The sequence below is a fragment of the Ctenopharyngodon idella genome, chromosome 17 (genome assembly GCF_019924925.1).
Source record: "Ctenopharyngodon idella isolate HZGC_01 chromosome 17, HZGC01, whole genome shotgun sequence".
Lineage (NCBI taxonomy): Eukaryota > Metazoa > Chordata > Actinopteri > Cypriniformes > Xenocyprididae > Ctenopharyngodon > Ctenopharyngodon idella.
Genome location: NC_067236.1, coordinates 34,428,877 through 34,451,816, shown reverse-complemented (window position 1 = coordinate 34,451,816; position 22,940 = coordinate 34,428,877). Strand labels below are relative to the sequence as shown.

The 22,940-nt window shown below is 37.7% G+C and overlaps 1 protein-coding gene across 4 annotated transcripts in view; it reads right to left on the bottom strand.

Moving 5' to 3' along the window:
* myt1lb (myelin transcription factor 1-like, b) overlaps positions 1 to 12,734 on the bottom strand; it is a 135,584-nt gene extending 122,850 nt beyond the window's left edge. For all 4 annotated transcript variants that reach the window (XM_051868518.1, XM_051868520.1, XM_051868521.1 and 1 more), the window contains exon 1: positions 8,730 to 12,734. The gene's annotated coding sequence lies outside the window, so the exon portion shown is untranslated. The remainder of the gene's footprint in view (positions 1 to 8,729) is intronic.
* Positions 12,735 to 22,940: the final 10,206 nt, after the last annotated feature.

Here is a 22,940-nt window from a genome sequence, read left to right as displayed (position 1 = left end):
GGTGAAAGAACTCAATAGCTAAAAGAAATCGCGCTTGTAGCTACACGAGTCATTTCAACACACAAAAAACGTTTTCGTACAAAGAAAAGAGATGCAATCAACAATAAGTGAGCTTCATTTGTTGGCTGACAGATCTCACCATTTTAGCTTTTCATTCTCCTGAATAGTCAAAAATGTATGAGGGTTTTTCTCTGACAGCTTTACTTGAAGAATATTAGTCTGTCACAGAGTTCTTGTGATACCCTCACATTTTTATACGAAGCACAGTATTTAACATTTTCATCATGATACAAAATACAAGGTTTGGTCATTGGTCACTATAATCATATCACCATGTTTATCACATTTGGATCTCTTAATGATTTTTAGCTATTAGTTTTACATAAGCCATTGTCAGAAGTTCAAATATAAAATTGCACTTTCTGTTCACGCTTCGACATTTCCCGTTAAAAATAATTGTTTGAACTTAAAGGGACATCATTATTTTGACGAGATGGTGCAAACAGAAGTACATTTCTATTACAGTCTTAATCAGTATTTTAATATGTTCACACTTACACTGGCCTCAGAGGGTTCAACTTTATAGGTAAATTGTAGCAATCCAGTTTTCTTGGCAAAAGACAAAAAAAATGTTGACTGAAATATATGGTGATGGAATGATATTTGCTTCCTAAGCGGTTATTGAACTCCGCAATGTTTTCAATATAACAAGGTTGACACAAAACATGTTTTGAAAGAGAAATATCATGGGTTATTAAAAATATTTCAATTATAATGTGATCCTACCATAAATTATCTATTCAAATGATAAGGTTGTGAATCCAAAATCACTGTGATGGGGTTTAAATCAATGCGCTTTAGGATTTGTAAAGATAAACAGCTATTGGTAACCACACATTTAGGATTGGGGTCAATATGGTATGATTAATATGATTAATAATTGATAAACCCATTTGTTGACCATTAATTTATACATTTCTTGCTTTCTCAAAAGAAATTAGAACGCATTGACAATAACTTATGATCATCATCTTTGATGATTATAGTTTGCTCTGCGTATTTGATCAAAGTCAAATCCAACAATTTGTGCAAGAATGAGGTGAGAAAATCCGCTCCGCATCAACCATCAAATCGTGATTGTACTCTTACCTTCAGCTATTACACATTCATTCCCAGTGGCTTCACTTGTCTTAATCAATTATCCATTAGACAGAGTAATATTTGCCAAATATTTCAGTCGTGTCACTAGAAGACTTTACATTGATCAAAACCGACAAATCTGATTTAAAGAGCAGCCATAATAAGAGTCCCGCGCCCTCACCAATATGCTTGATGAATTATGGATGGGTGTTTTGTAATCATTTTCCAATATCGCTCTGCTCTTCTTAGCCCTGTGCGGGGAGGACTATTTTTGCCTCCATAGCGTTTCATCCGGAAGGCTTCTGTTCATTGGCAGACAAGCACACTGAATGCCATTAACATTCAAAGACAGACAGAGGTTAAAAATCCAGCGGGAAGTCTTGAATTAGCATTTCCAGGGATTTCCAGACTGATTTTCCAATCCTACATCTCCACAGAATGGCACTGGCGGATGGATGGATGGATGGATGGATGGATCATAAACATGAAAATATTAATATCCTTGGGCATTATATCCTAAATAACCTGCATACATAAGGAAGCTGTCACAGTGAGCCGTGCCAACAGTAAGGGAGCTGTTGACAGCATGACACCCTCATGATGTTAGTGATATTCACGGCACTATGCAGGGTCACATGCTGCCAACATCTCTGAAGCTCAAAACCCTGCATGAGCAGCTCATTTAGACTGAGCCAAAGCCTTACTGGCCAAAGATCCACCTTAGGCTGTGTTTACGCTTGATTTAACATGTTAACCTGCTAATTATCATGTGACCTGTATCTGGATGTTGTCCGCATACACATTGAAAAGACGAGTGTAAACACGTTTCTGATCACGTCTGTATGCGGTCCTAAATCAGATACAGGTTGAATGTTTTACAATGTGACCTCAGTCTGAACAGAATTCAGGCAACTTTAATTTCACTCTTAATTGACGTTAATCACAGTTCTGCACTAACGGGAGTCACTCCAAAGATTTTACATGCTGATGCCATGCCGTCATTTTACTCCGGACTGCTTCACAAACGAGGGTCAATTCAACGCTGGATTTGCACAAAAGATTAACATGACGGCACATGCTAGTGGATGAGTTGAATCAACTCCACAGCAACTACATAAATTTATCCACTAACCATTCAGAAACGTCTAAAAGTTGTAACTTCTTCCTGAGTCTCTCCATCAGTGTCGACTCCGGTTTGAACAATGTAAGGCTGAACACCGTCGTCATTTTGGCTGCGTGAGATTCTCCAGCTTTGTTGTTGTTGAGCGACCGAAGCGCGAGCTGTTAAAGCTCCGCCCTCTTCTGGAAAGGGGGCGGGAGCAGCAGCTCATTTGCATTTAAAGGGACACACACAAAAACGGCGTGTTTTTGCTCACACCCAAATTTGACAAGCTATAATAAATGCTATAAGAGACTTATATTACATCTTGTGAAAGGGGCATAATAGGTCCCCTTTAATATAATCTATACATAACAAGAACATACCAAAAAAGGAACTGGAAAAAATAATTCCATTTCTATTGCCATTCCGAGTAGATCCATATTGTTTAATTTCATTTATAAACTGTTCAAAAGCTTTAGACCATTTTCTCACATGAAAGGTCAAGTGAAATCAAACCAAATAGTGCCCTGCTCATATATTCTCAATGCTTTCAGGTCTAACTCTGACAGGATTCTCACAGCGCTCCACAGAAGAGAGTAACATCAGGACGCACTGAAAGCATCCTCTCTTAAAGCAGTGCATCTAAGCCTGGTCAAAAGAAGCTTGAGTCCTCAAAGAGAGGCAGCGGTAATCCTCCTCCTCCTTCTCTTCCGGTAAACAGCGATGACTAACCCGCGGTTCAGGCTGGCAGTATGGCTCACCCCCAACCGCTGTTCTATCACATGCCTGCAGAGCACATAACTCATGCAAATCCCTGTGTTTGTGACACGCCGTGACTGTGGTGCCATCAGGTGAGATGAATGCCGCGGGTGCGTGTTGTGGCTGCGCCGGTATCAATCACCCGTCTACTTCATACTTCACACTCTCAGTTACAGCCTCGCACCACAGTCAAGATTGATTTTTAATTGGCCTCGCTGTTTAGATATAGATCATGTTTTGATATGGATCATGAAGGGGAAGGCTCTTTCTCGCACAGAACGAATGAGCAGAGAAGTTCGAACGTCACACGTATTAATCATGATCCAAATTACTTATGTGGCCTTCATGCCTAATAAAGATCAGCCATCAGCAGAACCGTAAATACTGACATGGTGTCATTCAAGCCAAGTCACTTTTATTTATACAGAATCTCATGCAGTGCAGATCGTTTCAAAGCAGCTTCACAGTGATACACAAGAAAATAACGATCAATAGTGCAAACTTCATCAAATATGAGACAAATTCAAATTCTGCAGTACAGCAGCTCTAAAAAGACAATAGTGTCGTTATTCAGTCAGTTCAGTGTTGATTCAGTTCAGTTCAATAACAGTGTGAAATTCATCTACAGAAGACAATACTGTTGTTTTTCAGTTCAATAACAGTGTCGATGTTGCAAAATTCATCAATTATGAAACAAAGTTGCTCTGGAGAAAACAGTGATCATCATCCAGCTCAATTCAGTTCAACTTTTGTTCTCATCTAAATTCAGTATTCAGCAGTGTGTGAGTAACTGGATCACTGAATTATTACATTTGACACAACTGAACCTCCAAAATAATGCATATAATTATATAATAATATATAGAATACTAATATATACAATTATTTATGAGTATAGATATTGTAGAATATTATAATCATAGTTTTATGTTTGTTAGCTTTGAGACCATCTAAATGTTAGTGTACTCCTAAAAATGATAGCTAAATATGGTTATTCTACAACTAAAGACCCAAATTCATGTAGTTCCCAAGAAATTCTCAAATTTCAATGAAATCCATGTATTACGTACAGAATAGAACTGAATATATAAGTTAAATTACCTGTAATATGAAAGTAGAATTTTCACTTAAGATAAAACTAAAAACTTTTTTGTTAGTCAAATGTTTAATTTAGTTTACTTACTATAAATCATCGAAATACTTCAAGAGACCCTGAAAACCATACTTGAGTAACAACGAAAATGGCGCCATTACAAGTTACAAGTCACCAATTCCAAAATGACTTGAGTAAAAGTCTTACCCCGGTTTCACAGACCAGGCTTAAGCTGGTCTCAGACTAAAATGCATGTTTGAGCTGTTTCAACTGAAAGTAACTTGCAGTGACAGATCTTAAAATATGTCAGTGTCTTTGTTTTGTCTCAAGATTCACACCAGTAATGTTTTTTCTAAGACATGTTTACTGAAATGTCCTAATTGAACGAAGGCCTAATCCTGGCTTAATCTAAACCCTGTCTGTGAAACCAGGCCTTAGAGTGATTTTAACAGCACTTAAGTATTGCAGAACGAGTAACTGCATTACTCATTACAAATGTATTGGAGTAAAGAGTACATATAATTATCCAAAAATGTAGTCAAGTGGAGAGTAAAAGTTGTTAATATCTTTGATACTTTGATACTACAACAAATGACGTCCATCTTATTATGAGATTCAAAAAATAAGTACCATTAAGGTGCTGTTTATTGTGGCGTGACAGATCACTTTAGCGCCTCAGTTAAAGAGAAGCGGCAGCACGGAGCACATGTGAACATCCTCTCCTCCGCTTTAATACCAGTTACAGTGCGAAAAAAACATGAATGAACATCTGAAGGTATGTTAAAATATACAGTAGAACTTACCGAAACCCGTATCATCTTGTGTAACCCCATCTTGTGTAATAGCTCAATCAGCGTTTCAACCTCGGAAAGACGTCAATAAAACAGCTTGTAAACAATGTCACGTAACGTCACATTTACCTCAGAAAAACATATTCAGTGACCATAAACTCATTAGTCAGCTAGAAAAATGAACTCTAGAAAGCAGCATTCTGATAAATATATGCACCGTTACATATTCATTATAATGTTCTTCAATATTTAATGCATGTTTGAATAAATCAGTTATTATGACAGACACGATTTAAATGTTTATATTTAAAAAAAAAAAAATAATAAAAAAAAACGAATTGGAGTAGAAATATGATTATGTAATTCTAAACTTTATTTATCATATTAAAAAAAAAACATAATTGAGTGTAATTTAAGTGTTTATATATAAATAAGTTAATATTAACCTTCAATATTATAGTAATGTAGTACCAACTGACTTACATGTGTAGTTTACAGCATTAGTTGAGAGATTTTTTTTCCTCTAGAAAATTTGCCATTTACTGTATCTGATATACTACATCCAAAATAATCGAATCGAATCGAAATCGAATCGCAAGCATGTGAATAGAAATCGAATCGAATCGTAAAAATTGTGTCAATACCCAGCCCTAATACTAACTAATTATATTTACTCAAATATTTTACATCACTGAAAATACCTTAATGTTTACTGTGAAGTCTTTTTAAAATATGCATCATATTTTCTTTTATGTACCAAAAAAAATCACCCAAAAAAATGAATAAAACGCACAGTAATATCTGCAGTCAGTAAAGCAAGTCAGTATGTGTTCTGCACACTCTGCTGTCAAATGAAAATACTATTTAAACAAAATTGCTTCTTTTAATTTGGTGATATTTGACATCTTTTAGACAAACTGAAGTGTTTAAGTGATGAAAACACCATAAAAGTGTAATAGACGTAGTCGATTCAACAACTTTGTAGCCATGTGATAGCTTTATGTGAGGAATACACTGATATTTAAGTCATTATTCACTAATAATCTTCCCCTCCAAATACTACGTCAAACTGAACTGCACGAAGATTTTTTAACATTTCTGCTTTTGTGTTCCTCAGAAAATTAAACAGCATATAGGTGTGAAATGATAAGGGTGCACAAATAATGGCAGAATTTAATGATTCATATTCTCATCAGTGTATCTCGCTGAAATGTGTGAATTGATCACCTGCAGCAATTAAAACAGTATACTGTATAAGAATTGATTTCAATGGTTTCAATCTATAAGTAAACATGATATTTTATACGGTACAATATGCAAACATGCTCTGGTCATTCATAGATCATTTACTGGCCTTATTATCAATTTTATTTAGACTTTAGAATTAGAATTTCCACAAACGCAGATGATTGCAGATACGCTCTTCTCAATATTGCAGTACATATGCAAAACTGATGTCTGAGCATGACTGTAATTACTGATTAACAGATTTATGATTATTTAATTGTGGTCAGAATCACAAATTGAAGTAATAGAATAATTTACTACTTTTTTGAACGCAAGTATCTTAAACCATGACACTGGACAGCATATAGGTGTGGAATTTAGTCAATATAATATAATGTAGTTAAAATCATATATTCTTTCAGGTTATTGAGTATTCAGATATACAGTAGACTCAATCATGGACACAGCTCCATGCATCTCTTCCAAACACTCAGAAATTGTGTGTTGGGTGAATCTAATTTTTATTGAAAATTTGCTCAATATAGAATAGAATGTTGTTTTTATCAGTATTCATGTCAATGCCTGCATGTACATACAAAACAGCAACGTACATTTCCACTATTTCTATATTAGTACATGAGATACACTGGCCATTCACTCCCAGATGAGTGTGTGGGTCTTACAATATAGATCATAAACACAAAATAAAGTGCACTTTGTCTCAGTTCTACACTACAGTATAGTGCCGTGAATAGTCTGTGTACATGCAACGAAAAAGAGAGTTTGCTTCACATAACTTAGTAGACAGCTGGACTGTTTTTATTTTGCTGCTAATTTGACAACAACATTTTTATGGCTAATATTTAGTTTGTCTTCATTTTTAAGCGACATTATAAAAAGATTCCTCTGATTCAGTCACAATGATATCACAGAGAACGTTCCCAGAACTTCAGCCAATGTTCTGGCAAGGTTCTCTCAACGTTCTTCCAGTAACGTTAACATAAAAGCATTATTTATACATCATCAATGAAGCGTTTTTCTTAAATGTTTTAGTTGGATGTCCTCCTAACATTAAATCTTTGTGGGCCTATACTTGTTTCAGAACATTAGAGAACATTCAAAAGTAACATTCCCAAAATGTTTGATTAACGATGAATTGGAATGTCTCATTAATGTTCACAACCAAGAAACAAATGCTTTAAAACGTTTGAAAACTGGGTGTTTTGAACATCCAGAGAACATTCAGAAAGAACGTTTTCAGAACATCAGAAAAACATTCTTAGAATGTATTTTTGTAATAGCTGGGTTGTTACATTTAATGCCCTTCTCATGTGCAGCTTCTTATAATTATCACGATCAACTAATTATATTAATGTTATTCCAGAGTTTGTTGTTGACACATGATTGAGCTAAAGAACCATAAGTATGAAAACCAAATCTGCAAATATCAAAATATATGGGCAGGGGTGGGGAACGCTCATAGACACATACACAACTGATATTTAATGAGGGAAAATTGTCTAAACAAATATGGCTCCTGTATATGAAATGACTTTCTTCTGAAGCCATATCTGTGCATTCATCCTGGAGTACAGCTTATCTACAGTCATCAAGAAAACAGAAGTTTCCCAGCAGCACACAGTTATCTCTACAACCCTAATGACAATGAAGGAGTCGAATCGTCCAGCCTTTGTCCAGTAAGTCCAACCCAGAAGCATATGGACTCTAGTGCTGTAATGCCATTTCACACAACAAACCAAGCCCACAGAAGCTTCTGGAGAAAAAGCCCAACAGCTCGTGACCTGAGAGACATGTTTACCTCTCACAACATCCACATTCACATCAACCACGGCTCGAGCAGCAGGCGCAGAGAGACCGCCAACACAAGTAAGGCAGTAGTAGTCTGTATTAGTGGATGATTCAGAACAAAATATTAGGAAATAATCTTCTGAACTTGACTCTTTCACATATGCTCATTTAACCGTACCTGCTTTCTACCACTTCTACTGCAAAAACATATGTTCTTACTCTGTATTTTTGTCTTGTTTTCCAGAACAAATATATAAACATTCATAAAACAACTTAGATATTTACAAGATATGAAGTCAAGTTTATGCTTACAAGAAAAATATCTGCCAGTGGGTAAGAAAAATAAACATGATTCAAAGGGAAAACAAAATTATTATTCTTACCCTGTTGGCATGCATATATATATATAAAACAAGACTTAATATGTCATTTTGCTTTTCAAGTAAATGCATTTTCTTGTTTTAAGAATGTTTAGATATTTGTACTGGAAAACAAGACAAAAAATACTGCGTAAGAAAATCATTACACTGTAAACATGTTTTGTCCTAAACCTCTAAATTAGTATCTGGTTAAAAAGTAGTATTTAAAAACTGTATTAATTATAACTAAATCAACCTGATTACAATGCGTTACTCTTACACAGCTCATTTTTAAGAATAATTATTATAATTATCTTAAGATCAGTATCCTATAAATAGCTCCTGACGGTAACAAGTGCACTGTAAATAAAACTTGAAACAGTGTACGAGCTCAACTCTACAATCTGTAAAGCAATCCAGCCAGAAATATAAAATCTCGAGTGACCCACCAGTCTGGAAATGTTGTCTTCGCTCAAACTTTCCAATCGCTCCTGATCGTATTTTCCCACGTTCTTCCTTTCGCGCACTTGTTCTCCTGTTCACTCGCGCTGGAAAGTTCCTCTCGCCTCCTGTATGCTAATCATTCTAGCGAGTTGAAGGAAGACAGAGGAAGAGGAGAGACACGGAGACAGAAGAGAGCAGATAACGGTTGAAGGCAGGCAACCAATTGGCCTGGAGCTGCGCGACAGAGACCAGAGATGGGGGGGTAACACCAATGAGGCGGAGCAAAAGGATGCCGCCATAGAGAAAGAAGGGAAAAAAACAGCTGTACGTGAGTCAGAGCCGAAATGTGGAGCGCGTACCCTCAGCGTGATGCCTGCATCCTCCACCCATCCGCCGAAACAATAAAGCACCGAGCCTCCTGGTACCAGAACACGCGCGTGTGTGCGTGTGTGAAATAGCTTGGAGAGGTTGGGAAATGAGAGCGTTTAGGATGCGTTCCCCTTCTCTGTATCATGGACTACATTCGCTCTCTTCCTCTCTCTGTGTTCGTGTGTATCGAGTCTTCTCGCAGCATCACCGCCTCCCATAGGCCTTGCGGTCTTCTAAGCTAACAAAAATATGTTGTAAGAATGTTTTTAAGGGTAACGTTATTTTTGAATGTTCTCTAATCGTTTTTCTTCTTCTCTCGGTTATGCGAACGGTAAGAGAACATTCCATTTTCATTTTGTAAATATGAGTGGACGCGGCCATTTTTTAATTGACTGTGTCTGGCTTCCGGTGTCACTTCCAGTTATTTTAAGCTGTACAAAAGCTCATTATGTTGCTTGATTGCAACTAGTAGGCTATTTCTTTCCATATTATTTTAATGTGTTTTCAATTATAAATACATTAATTTGTAGAGCAAATTGTTTTACCGTGGAATTCACAAATAGCTCTTGAATGTTCTGAAACAAGTAGTAACATTTAAAACATTAGACATCCGACTAAAATGTGTTCCATGAACAGTTTAAATAATGTTTTTGTGCAAACATTTTGAGAACATTATTAAAGTCCTGATAGCTTTGAACGAAGAACGTTGACCCAAAATTGCATACCGTAAGTACTATCAAAGCCACTGGAAGGCAAGCCTGCAACCTTTAGCCAAAAAAGCGTAATGGCTAATGCTAACTGGCGGTATGCAGGGAGGAGTTTTGAACGGCGACGCTATAGGCTGAGAGGTGCCGCACGTGATTAAGTTGGCCGTTACGCTTTCTCCAATGGTAAGAGATACAGACCCTCTTCTCCCTATAATAATACGATCTCTGGTACTACATTTGAATAGGTAGTTTGCAATCACGTGATATTCAGGTGGAGGGCAAGAAGTGAGAATTAGAATGGAAGAGATGGAGTAAAGTTCGCAATGTGCTGGTTTAGAAAGGTATAAACAGAAAATCTCCACATATGTTGGACGTGATCCTTATGTTATGAAGAGGAGTGATTTTTCTACTGAATTGAAAGACTTGGAGGCGGTAGATATAGAGCAGGGCCCGACAACTGGCAGCCCGAGGGCCACATCCGGCTCGCCAATCATCTTCATCTGGCCCGCGGCACCCCGATCTCCCCTCTCCTCTTTTCCTGGCAGGTGCAGGTTAAATTTGGTTAGATACGTGGCCGCAGTGGCGCCTGCAGCTGTACGGCTATATACGCACGCTCCTCCGACCGACCTGAGAAACGTTTTCCGTGCGAATATTTCAGCAGTTATTATGTGTGTCCTGTATTTCTGTTGACTGAACCAGCGATACCTATCATTCGTGAATTAATCATTCTTTTGTCTCGATTCTTTCTTTTCCATGAATTGGCCAAACGCGCTTGCATAATGATCTGAAACGATTTGGATTCGTTCGGACCGCTCTGTCACTGAATCATCTGAAGTTGTTTCTCGGTCAGTATCAACAAATACAGAACAAATAGAGCTGTTTTCAGGTGTTTCACTAGTTTACTTTGAACTTCGCAGCACGGCCCAGAGGATAACGGAACGAAAGCTTAAAGGAGCTGCGTTTATTCCCGTTTATTCACCATTATTAAACAGCGTTGCGACATCTAGTGAGAAGCGTTTCAATTCAACACACACCTCTCGTTTACAAACTACAAATCACTCGATGATTAAACTAGTTTTAAATCGGATGAAACAGCCAACATTCCCAATGAGACTGTTGAGGAAAACAGGAGAAACATGCCATGAATGAAGATAGAAGACTATTTAATCCCAAAATCACCACCCTTACAAACATTTACCATGAATGAACTGTAGTAAATTACCATGGTTTGTGGAAATGTGCAATATTTATTTTGAAAACTATGTTATAACCATTTATATTGCAATATATTTATTAAGTGGGTTGGGGAATATATAATTCATGTCTTTGTGAAGGTGTAGGTTTTGCCTGTGTTTAGGCATTTTAGGCCTATATAACATATCATAATATAATATCGCTTGACAGTGGTAGTGAGTAGCCATCTATGCTTTTACCTGTGGTTACCAAGTCTCGCTGTGAGAATATATTTTCATTTAAGCCTAATATTTAATAAAATAATTTTTACCAATAATTATTTCATTTACGAGATCTGAATGACTGTCAGTTTTGTTTCTTTACGAGATTTCAATGACAGTTTTTTTTTTTTTTCGTTACGAGATTTTAATGATGATCGGTTTTGTTCAGTTGTGAGATTTCATTGACAGTCGAGTTTGAAATGATTCAAACTGGTGTTTTTTTGTTTTTTTTTTGTGATGAGATTTCATTGATGGTCGGTTTTGTTCCTTTAGGAGATCTCAATAGCAGTCATTTTAGTTCCATTACGAGATCTCAGTGACGGTCTGTTTTCATTTAAGCCTAATAATTAATAAATGTGAAGCTGCTGTCACGCCGTGTTCAGTTCTAGTCTGGTTTGTTTATATCGCGCTGTCTTCCTGGATGGTGTAATACAGTTTTCGCCTTTTCTACGTGTAAACACACTAAGGGAAGCAGGTTGAGGAGGTGAAGGGAAGACGCTGTATTGCAAATCTAATAATTTCACTGATTAAACCCACTGCCTATAAAATAATCACATCGCTGAGTGTTTTTGAAAGTTTTGTATTTTGTTTGGTTTAATAATTAACATTTGCGAGTATGACTCTCACTTGGCTTGTGAATGAGCGTAACTTGCACGCAGCCACTGCAAAACTGTTCATGAGCGTCTATGGGTTTGATTTTGGTTGCCATTTGCTGTCCGCTGAATGTGACCCTCCGATTCTCCTCCGTGGTCATATATGGGAATATTATATAAGTGAATATTTACAAAGACAACATTAAAACTACAGTTACATTTACACCCTTCCAACAAAGAAATGGATTGACGTCTGTCAGCTTGTTGAACACATTTTTTTATTTGGACATTTTCTACCATCTGATGTCTGAAGCAGCAGCGCGTTAAACTGTTTCCACAGTAAAAAGTTGTGAACATTGTGAACAGAATTCTACAAAACTGAAGTGAAAACACCAAATGATCATGCAATGGGATAAAATATCTCCTCTTCCCTGCAAACGATACCATGAAGAATGTGATTATTTAACCAAGTCGAAAACAAAAAAGTGAAGCAGGTATCTATATTCATTCCAGTATCAGCAGATGCAAAACGCTATAAAAGGCGACAACTTTTAAAGTTAAAAAACGATAAAAGCTCCTTGTGGTTTCTCGGTTGATTTGACGACGCAAAACATTTGAATTTTGAGTTTGTGATAGGATTAAATCTTCCTGCCCTCCAGCTGCATTTCACGCCACAGCAACGACGTCATGTGCAAACAACCTGTTGAAAGTACACTCTAGAAAATGCTGGGTTAAAAACAACCCAACTTGGGTTGAAAATGGACAAACCCAGCGATTGTGTTGTTTTAACCCAGTGGTTGGGTTAAATGTTTGCCCAACCTGCTGGGTAGTTTTATTTAACCCAACTATTGTTTAAAACTGTATTTCTTGCTTAAACTGAACCCAAAATATGTTGGAAATTAACATTTATTAATATGTTTAATAAATGAACATTTACTAATAAGTTTAATGAAAAATCATTAAACAATAAACATTTATTAAATTGCTTATTAATAAATGTTCACCTTTTGATTATTATTGTTTCCTCTAGTAATTATGTGTCTGATTTGTCTGCAGAACATAGGCAAAATGTTCTTAGAAGGTGTTTTTGTTAGCTGGGTTCATGCTTTATTTGGACTAGTATCAGGGAATCTCAAACATATGCAGATGATGTGCCTGCAGAAGAGAGAGAGGGATGGTGTAGCCCGTCTCAGCCCTCCACGACTCATTAATGTCCTCCTCACTCAGGACTCTGAGCGCTGGCACAGCACCAGCAGCGTGGAGCGGGAAGATAACTGGCTTAAGAAGCAGCCAATTCACACCGCCAGCCAACATCCTCTGCTCCAGCACATATATCTGTCTCCTACCAGACAAAAGCGATGCTATCCATACATCCGCTCCACGCACATTCACCATGTGTTGGGCTAGTAAGTGATATCCCAGCTAACAAAAATATGCACTAAGAACGTAAGAACAGTAGTGTAATTTATTTGATACTGAACTTTTATTCAAAAGCTGACTACCTGATATTCGTGTTTTGTATTTTCATGCTTACAATACCAATTTTTTAGCTTAGCAACATATTAATGTTTGCTTCCTGTGAAATCAGTGTTCTCGTGTGCTGCATGTGAGTAGTGCTGATAAGCCTGTTTAGATGTTCCAAATCACTCTCAGGTTCAGTTTCAGCCTTTGTTTTGTTTTAATTTTGTCACTAAATTGCCATTGTATTGTCAGTTCTTTTGTCATTTGTTTTAAGTCATTATAAGTTTCAGTTATTAATACTTTAAATGCCTTTATTCAATTTAAGAATTATTTTTTTCTTCCGACAATCCAGTTTATTTATCTTTAATCTACTGATGGTGCAAAGAATAATGATTAAATGAGATTGGAAGGTGATTAGAAAACACGATATCTGTGAACACATGACATAAAATAACTGACAGGGAAGCAATTAAAGATAAAGTGCTTGGTTTTGCGTGAGATGGAGTGATTGTGCGTGGATGTGATCACTGAGCTGTTCATCATTCTGACAGTAAGTTGTGTGGTAACTGTGAAAGGCGCGTGCATGAGCTCTGCACGTCAGCCAGAAGACACCAAACAATCCCCATGTCATACTGACACACGAACACATTCACAACAGTATGTGAGCAGGCTCTTTTTGTCTGAACATCAGATTAAGAGGTTTTGCGAATGGATTCATTAATATATATATCAATACATATTGCTAGGCTAACAATGTGACTATCACAGGTGCAATCCAACATAACCGATATAGTATTTTAATATATATAGGGAGAACTAAACGAGACACAGGTGGAGCTAATTGGTAAATAAGCAACTAACAGAAAGTAATTAAGGTCAAACTGAAATGAAACTCAAGTCACAGGAACAAAAACACAAAGAAAACCACCATTACACTGACAGAACTCCCACAAGACATGACCTCATGCCATAAATAACTGTCCAAAGGTGGAGGGCGAGGGCGAGGCACTGGTGATGGACAAGGAACTGGAAGAGCTTGCAGAGAGGAGGAACACCACGGTGGAGCCGATGGAGGGAGGAGCCAAGGTGGAGCACGGATGAACCTCCTGGGCAGAGCCTGGGGGCCGACCAACAGAGGTGGAGCTGGACGAGATGGAGACCCCAGAAAAAACATGAGGAGGATGGCCCAGGGTGACATCGCTGGGCAGGAGGTTCTAGATGAAGCCACCAGCTTGAGGGACCAAGGCGGAGATGGTGGCCTGGCAGAATGGGGTGACACCAGAGGCAGTGACAGGGCCGGACAGATGGAGAGTTGAGGTGCAGCCGGAGACCTGGAAGTCTGCAGCAAAACCAGGAAGACCAGTGACCAAGGTGGAGCCAGAAGGGACGAGGGAGCACGGTGGAGCCAGCGGAGAGGATGGGTACAAAGGGGTGTGGAGATTACGAGGTGGGACTGGGTCATCAAAGAGGTTACTTGGAGCAGGATGAGGGATAGGGTGGGAGCTGGCTCCGTATAAAAGTCAATGAGCTAGTGCTTCTCCACTGGCTCGGGTGTGGATTGTCCTTAGGCTGCAGACTCTGGGATGGACCTGATGGCGGGACAGATCTGGCTCTGGCTCCGTGGCTGGAGGTAGCTCAAACTTGTGGTCCATGGCGGGCACTGGCTTGGGCTCTGGTTCTGAAGCGGGGTCGGATGTCATTGCTGGGTCCAGGGTGGAAGATATTCCTTTAGCTCCAGGGCTCTCCGGGGCTAATTGGCAACTAACAGACAGTAATTAAATTCAAACTGAAATGAAACACAAAGACTCCAAACATAACCCTGACAGTGATATTGTAAGCATGAAAATACAAAACATGCTCAGATATCTGGTAAAATAATAAATTTGATTATTTTTGATTAACATTTCAGTATTGAATAAATTATACTATTATTCAAAAGTTGTGGGTGAAAATGCCTTGTTGAGGTCTGAGGTTAGAGGTCAGAGGAGAGTGACCAGACTGGTTCAGCTGATAGAAAGGCAACAGTAACTCAAATAAGCACTTGTTACAGCCGAGGTCTGCAGAAGAGCATCTCTGAACACGTCCAACCTTGAAGCAGATGAGCTCCAGCAGCAGAAGACATACCGGTGACCCTCCTGTCAGCTGAGAACAGCAAACTGAGGCTACAATTTACACGGACTCACCAAAACTGGACACTAGAAGACTGGAAAAACGTTGCCTGATCTGATGAGCCTCGATTTCTGCTGTGACATTCAGATGGTAGGGTCAGAATTTGGCATAAACAACATAAAAGCATGGATCATCCTGCCTTGTATCAGCGGTTCAGGCTGTTGGTGGTGTAATGGTGTGAGGGATATTTTCCTGGCACACGTTAGGACTCTTAGTACCAATTGAGCATCATTTAAACGCCACAGCTGAGCTGAGTATTGTTGTTGACCATGTCCATCCCTTTGTGACCAAAGTGGACCATCTTCTGATCTACTTCCAGCAGGATAACATGCCATGTCACAAAGCTCAAATCATCTCAAACTGTTTTCTTGAACATGACAGTGAGTTCACTAAACTCAGACGGCCTCTACAGTCACCAGATCTCAGTAGAGCAGCAGAACAATATGGAGCAAAATCACTGAGGAATGTTTCAGGAACCTTGCTGAATCTGTGCCACAAAGAATTAAGGCAGTTCTGAAGGCAAAAGGGGGTCCAACCCGATACTAGCGAGGTGTACCTAATAAAGTGGCTGGTGAGTATGTACTGTATATACACATGTAAATAAACATATTTTCATTGAAATAAAAAAACAAAAACATATAGAAAAATGTATCATTAATTTTAATGTCATTGTTTACTATTTAAAAACTGTGTCACCTTCATTCTTCTTATATTCCTTTTGCATCGATGCCAAAGGTTTCTGATTGAAAGCAATGCTTTGGCATGCAGATGTTGGTGGAGTGGACAGCGCCTGGTGCTGAAAACTACAACCCCAGAGCTGTGATGAGCAAGACAGTGAGAGGAGAAGCCCTGGGTAAAGGATCAGCAGCCCGTGTTCTTACATGTTATCAACAATATTACGCTGAAAAATAGCTGAAACACAGCTGGAAGTTGTAGATTGTGAGAAATAGAGGAGATGACTGTAAATATGTTTGTGTTTTGAAGGAGCGGGGCATTCTGGCTTTGATATGAGGGGGTTGTACAGCTACAGCACACTAATATTTTAGGAACTAGGTCAGGTTTTATAGCCTGCCACACAACACACAGCGAGCAAAAATAGACATTTAGTTCACATGACATTCGAACCACTTACAGCTGAATTCAAATACTCCTGCCAAAGATTAGTGAATCGAACGTTACCAGATTCAGAACGTAAATTTACCATAGCAAAGACGATTAAATGATTTCATGCTCGCAGTAACTGGGGAATGCAAAGTACTGAAATAACAAGCAGTTAATTTCAAGACTGGCAATCAGAATCCCTGAATAATTCCCATATTTCAACTTTTGCATTACAAGAGAGCGTGTGAGCGTTTGCTTCAGCATTCTATTTTGGGATTGAATGAATAATAAAAATGTATTTAAATTCATATATGCTTTTCGTGCAAGCATGGCTGATTTGATACAGACCTGGAGTTTCATGCTCACACCAGGTTTCTGGAACAAGAATCTCCCAGTGTTTTTCTGTAGTGAACTGCAGCTCACAGGGATCTTTGGCTAACGTTCTGGCAAAGTTCTCTCAATGTTACGAACATTATTTCAGTAACGTTAACGGCACAATATGTACGATTTTTGGATTAAAATATCCAAAAACCACTAGAACAGTGTTATATATATTGTTGACTTGTGTACTTACATTATCCTAAACATTTCCAACAATGTTTAAATCCAGAGAAATCAGCAATTTTAACCAGGACACGGACCGTGTCATTTTGTCGCCTGTCAATGATGTCATATCCACGTTACCCTCGATTTCCGGTTTTACTTCCGTAGAAACCATGAAATCACTAAAGACACTTTAATATGTTTTATTGGGCATGTGAGCAACTGTTTAGATTCATTTATCAACAGAAAACTTATTGTTAAACAGCTCAACACGGGTAGTCTTATTGTTTGAATCGCTTGTTTTCTTGATTTACTATGAGTACTATGTTTTTACCATGCCTCAGAGACAACACCATTTTGTCAAGTGGCTAACATAGCATAATCAGAGAGAGCTTTATCCATCATACAATACATTTTTTAATTAATTGCATGTCATTTAGCCACACAAGTCATCCGGTTTTTAGTAATATGACATTCTAATATTGATCTAGATTACTGCAAAGTGCAACAAGTCTCTCAGTCTGTGGAGGTGAAGATGACAACTCCCATGATTCCACGCTCATTCACGGCATCATTAAGCTACGCCTTTGTTTTTGTAATGTTGACATGCATTCTCTGTAAAGCTGCTTTGAAACGATATGTATCGTGAAAAGCGCTATACAAATAAATGTGAATTGAATTGAATTGAATTGTTTTGAATAAGTGACCTCTAGTGGTGAAAATTACATATTGTGCCTTTAATTGAATATTTGTTCAAATCTTTAATAATGTTCTCAAAACATTAGCACAAAAACGTTATTTATACATCGTTCATTAAACGTTTTTTTTCTGGAATGTTATAGTTGGACATTTTTTAATATTACTTCTGGTTTAGAATGTTTAGAAAACATTCAGAATTAACGTTCCTATAATATTTGCAAAATGTTAAAATGTAATGTTCCCTTAATGTTCAGATAACCAAGAAAAAAACATTTGAAACAATTAAAAAAAGTGGATGTTTTGAACATTCAGAAATAATGTTTTCAGAACTTAATGGGAACGTTCGCCAAATGTTTTTAGAACATATTTTTGTCCGCCGGGATGAAGGCCTCCGTTTAGCCCTAACCGTTGTTAGATGACGCTATAATAAAGCTCACAGACTGTTCCAAAGCACAGCCACGTACAGTGAACTCACCAAAATAAACATCTGTGCTAATAATGGTTCACACCCCTACTCGTCCAACCCCCTAAACAAACACACACACACACAACCTCTCTGTCTCTCTCCTTTGCCGCCTCCAAACCCATGGCATATGACCTTCTGTTAAATAGATAAAGAATGCGCTTATCAGTCATGCAAATGAGGCTGAATTCATTTTGCACAACAGATGGTCTCATAGATAATGATGATGGAGGAGAGAAAATTAAATGTCTCTTGTGCGGTGGTCATGGCAACGGAGCCCAGAGTAATATCAATAACAAGCACGGCGCATAATAAGGTTGTCAGTCCTGCTAATCAAAGTCTAAGCCGGGGAAGCCCTCGCAAGTTTACTTCAGAAATACAGCATCGACACTGATGCTGCTGATGACAAATTATGATGATGATGATATTGAAGACAAACGTCATTTAAAAAGTCAAGTCATGTTTATTTATAAAGCAGCTTCACATTAATAAATAGGAAAATTAATGTTGTAAAATTCATCAATTATGAAACAAATTCAGGTTCAGCTGTAAAAAGTACAATTTTACAGAGCTTTAGAATAACATGTACTCATGACAATATGACTGGCTGATTTAAAAAAAAGAAACTAAGTAAATAAAATAATTACAATAATCTTAAAACTCTAATATTGAACTGACTGATTAATAAACTCATATTAAAGAATTAACAGACTGTGTCAACAACAACTTGTGATAAAGTGTTTCTGTTGTCTCACTTTAATGAAGACTTTCTAAACTATTTTAAGTTGTTCACTTTTTTTTCTGCTATTGAAGTGGTCTACCACCTGAAAAGTTTGAGAGCCAGTCATTTTCACAACACATTAATTCTTTCATAGGATTAATACAATAAGCAAGGCCCTACTGCCCCCTACCTGCTCATGCGCTTCCTGTTGTGCCCAGTCCTCAGAGCACTTCCTGTGAGATGAATCAGCGGTTTGCTGATGAGGCTGATGGAGTGACGCATGCGTCTGCCCGTCTGTCTGCTGTGGAGGAGCTCCAGCATTACATTATCTCAGTGCCGGCCGCTAACCTACGCCATTAAAGCCTGCCTGAGAGGCTGGGACAGAAGAAATGATTTAGTGTGATGTGTACGACAGTCAGGCATGAGGAATCACAAATGGTTTTGAAAAGTGACGAGAGAAAGACTGAAGAATAGTGCAGACAAACTACAGGAGTCCAAGAAGACACGCTGCAGGAAAAGACTGAGAAAGTTTGAGAGAAACATGAAAAACACAAGCATTTAAATATTGTGAGAAAAACAGATGGAGGAAACAATCCAGTCTCAGTGATTCTCACAAAACTTGTCAAGTAACATGAAAATCAGATAAAAGGAATATTATATTTGTTATATATTTTTTGGCATGAATCATATTTTGCATGAAGAAAATAAACATTATAGGAGCATTGTGGTGTTTTTGTTAGCACTAAGCACAATTTCCCCTCTTTCTCCATGTCATTCTTTCTTTTTTACATTTTTCAATCTTCCCATGATAAAACATTCTATTTCTGTGTTATTGTGACTATCAGCAGAATAATGATATTGATAATAATAAAATGAGAACAAAGGAGAATACTTTGAAAGACTTGTGCTCTTAACTGTACATTAAACGGAGCAGAACGTGGAAAATTAAAGGGCATCTATTATACAAAATTCACTTTTGCATGGTGTTTGGACATAAATGTGTGTTGGCAGTGTGTGAACACAACCACCCTATAATGATAAAAATCCATCTGCTCCTTGTTTTTAATCCCCATTAAACCAAAGCAGTCTCATTAGACAAGCCGTTTTGATTCTCTGAGCAGAGTGATGTCACACTGCTCAAGCCCCGCCCACAGCTGCTGACTGACAGTCCTGTATTACTATAGTTTCCGCCCTCAGCCAGTTGAACACTGTCCACCATTTTCTCTGTGCTCGAGCAGCTGTAGCGTCAACAGTGTCTTGTAATCCTGGTGTTCTGTTGTTGGATGTAAGACTGAACAAGGTAATACCCCGAAATATATCCAAATTAATTTATGCCTGTGCGAATAATTTCACTCCAGACTGCTTTGTGAATGAGGGAAATACAAAACACAGGTTTTGCTAAAAGGTTGTTACTTCAGGATGGATCAGTAACAACATGATCCAGATTATAATCTCTTCAGAGTAATACTGGATACAGGCAGTAATGAAAGGAGAGCACACACTTTATTACAGTTCATCTGAGTTGTTTTATGGATATTTAAGTGTTTCTGTGTAATTCGCTGTGTATGTTGATGATAACGCAAGAGAGAGAGAGAGTTTATGGATAAGACTTTAATGCGCACTTATTGTACTGTGTTTTATTCAGCTCTTACTGTGATTTTCTAGAGTGAAAACAGACACTTCATCTTTTGTGTGATGTATGATAAAACTCATCAGTAAAGTTTTGGCCATCATTCAGACGGGGTCCGCTACAACAGGCTTGTACTAATAGTGGATAAAAGCAAGTTATAATTAAACTAATCTATACCTGTTCTGTCCATGCAGCAGATATTCTCTGGCTCTATCGGCATCATTGTCTGACTCCGGTTCAATCAAATCAATCTGAACACCACTAATGACAGTTTCCGACATTTTCAGTGCATGAGATTGTCCTGTTTTGTTGTTGCATGAGCTCTTGACGCTCCGCCCTCTTCTGGAAAATGGGCTGCAAAAAAAAATATGACTATGCAAGAGTGCATCTGTTTACTGCTTAGTGTTTAATACACTATAGGAGGCTGTACTGTACTAACTACCTCAGGGGGACTAATGGAGCTTTTCCACTGCGTGGTACGGCACAACTCATTTTACTTGGTTTGCTTTTCCACTGCATTTCTTTTCATTTCTTTTTTCAAGTTGTGTGCGATGGTTGTTTAAAGCAAGTCATTTAAAAAATGATAACAAATGATACTGCGGAAGCTGTTACTGACAATTTCAATCTAGCGGGTTTGGTGTCTCGTGTTTCAAATCCAATGACGCTGGTAGTGACGACTCTCTCTGACCAATCAGTGATCTGCAGTGTTTACACGTCACATTTAGTATCAGTACGGCACGCTGAGAACCTCAACCGAGGTGGTATTATTTAAATGAGCCTGTACCGAGCCGTCCTATGCAGTGGGAAAGCACCATAAATGCCTTTAGGTGGAACAAACAGTGATTTGCACTACTGTCTGTTCAAAATAACTGAAAAGAAACCTAACATTGTGGATTTGTTGCTTTTTCTGGTAACACTTTAGTTTAGTTAATCATTGCTTATTATCATGCATATTACTATGATATTGGCTGTTTATTAGTACTTATTAAGCACATATTAATGCCTTATTCTGCATGACCATATTCTACATCCCTTAATCCTACCAATACCTAGACAGATAGACAGACAGATAGATAGATAGATAGATAGATAGATAGATAGATAGATGATAGATAGATAGATAGATAGACAGACAGATAGACAGATAGATAGATAGATAGATAGATAGATGATAGATAGATAGATAGATAGATAGACAGACAGATAGACAGATAGATAGATAGATAGATAGATAGACAGATAGATAGATAGATAGATAGATAGATAGATAGATAGATAGACAGATAGACAGATAGACAGACAGATAGATAGATAGATAGATAGATAGATAGATAGATAGATAGATGATAGATAGATAGATAGACAGACAGATAGACAGATAGATAGATAGATAGATAGATAGATAGATAGATGGAAAGATAGATGGAAAGATAGATAGATAGATAGATAGATAGATAGATAGATCTCCTTCCCACAGCCAGCACTTATATTCCATACATGTGAGAACGCTGGTATATTACAGCGAGTGTGAGTCGTGTGAGAAACACCCCACAGATGGGCATCTGTGAAGGCTTCTGTGTCCTACTTTAACCGCTCTTGTAAATAATGCATTTGCTCTTCGATTGAGGGAAGAATAAAGAGAGGGATAAATACCCATAATGCAGTGCTCCAGCACAGATGAGAGGATGTGCTCACACTGGAATGTTGAATTACAGCTGCATATACGAGCCTGTACGGCATTTAAATAAACAGAAAAAAGACGCTGTCACAGAGAAACATATGAGCTGTGATAAAAGAGAAAAAACAGAAGATCTTTAAAATATAAAACAGCCAAGTCTTTCTATGTTCCTCTTTTTTTTCTACTTATATGCTATCTTTTCCTCTACCAGATCTCTGACAAATACAGGGTGGATGGTGGAATATTGTGGCAGTGCATAAATATTATTAATATTATTTTTATATTTATTTATTTGCATCATTTTATGATGTAAATCACAGATTTGCAGAATAATTTAGCAGTTCATATGTTTGTGAATTGCACTGCACTGGTTGTGTTTGTTATTGTATGCAACCAGCGAGAACATCACAAAAGACACAATAAAAAGATAAAAATAAAGACAAATAAAAAAATGTGTATTATGTTGCAGTGTCCAGATTTCTCTCATCACATTTAGTTCAAACTGCAAACTGAGTTGTTGTTGTTGTTTTGTTTTTTAAGTTTAACGAACATTTTAGGACAGTGCTCTGTCTGCATGATCGGTCTGTGCCACATCCCTCCTGATAAAACATCTCATCTCATTTTTTAA